This window comes from Sinocyclocheilus anshuiensis, unplaced genomic scaffold (genome assembly GCF_001515605.1).
Source record: "Sinocyclocheilus anshuiensis isolate Anshui unplaced genomic scaffold, SAMN03320099.WGS_v1.1 scaffold2096, whole genome shotgun sequence".
NCBI classification, from domain to species: Eukaryota; Metazoa; Chordata; class Actinopteri; order Cypriniformes; family Cyprinidae; genus Sinocyclocheilus; species Sinocyclocheilus anshuiensis.
In genome coordinates, this window is record NW_015546146.1 from 136,769 (window position 1) to 138,029 (window position 1,261).

The window sequence follows — 1,261 nt, forward strand, 5'->3', positions numbered from 1 at the left end:
CAGGGAATATTTAAAGGCAGCTGAGATTTTCTGCTTCAGGCGATTTTACCTCGCAAACGGTGCAGCATATTTTAGTAATTGGCCAATCTCTTTCAACAAAAGGCTGTCTGTGAGAACTTTGAGATTTATGAGGATATTATCTATGTCAGGCTGCTGGTGTTTTTAATGGCTGTTTAGAATTGAGATGTTTGTGGATTTTACACATGAATGTGGTTTGCACCATTGTGATGGGTTTAACCGCAGCATTTCCTTACCATAACATACTGTGTAGAGCAACACAAATGACTTAATACAGGACAAATAGTTTATCTCTGGCTGGGATTAAAGCTGTCAAAGCTGTCAAGATGACTTTACTTTCCACAAAGTGCCATTGTGCTGCCATAAAATGGTTGGAAATATGACCCTGAGGAAACAATATATAGGATTTTTGAAGATTATTCAGTTAATGATAATACATTTTTTGTTTGTTTAGTGCTTTCACAAACACAAGGACGCTTCACAATGCTTAGCAGAAAGATAAACAAACATAACCAAAAGGGGAAAAAAACATTCAAGAGCAAGACAAGAAGAAAAAGGACAATTATAACCACATGCAAAGTTCTGCAGGTAATCATCGTTGTGTGCATAATCAGAAAAAAGGTTGACGTTCTGCTTTATTGCGAGAGATACAGTATATTGTTAAAAAAACAATTCAATAAACAAGAATTTTGTAGGGATGCACCGATACCACTTTTTCCAGTACTCGCGCGATACCAATACTTTTATTTTTGGTACTTTCCGATACCAAGTACCGTTACCGATATTTTTGTTGCATTTGTACATTTTTTAAATATTGGGTACAGAAACCAAAAGAGTATGTATAATGTTAGTTGGTTAACTTCATTTATCAAATAGATAGTCAAACCAAAATTTATTCAGACACCTTCAACATTTCTCACATTATCACAGTTTATTCGCTATAGTTTAGAAAATGGTAATAAAAGCTTGATAATGTTAGATGACTTTGAAAGAAAGGTATGTAATGGATTACAATCAACCAAAAATTATTCAGACAGCTGTTAGTATGACAGTATTTATTATATTCCAAAGCCACTCATATAATGCAGAAACATTCAAGCAGGCAAAACGCGTGCAACGCGTGCACGTATTTGTACTGGTGCGGAATGAGAGGGACAAGTAGTAGGCTACAGCCTAGCACATTTCACACAGGCTGCTAGATTCACTTTCGCCAGAAAGTCGTGTATGCCTAAGGTTAAAAATA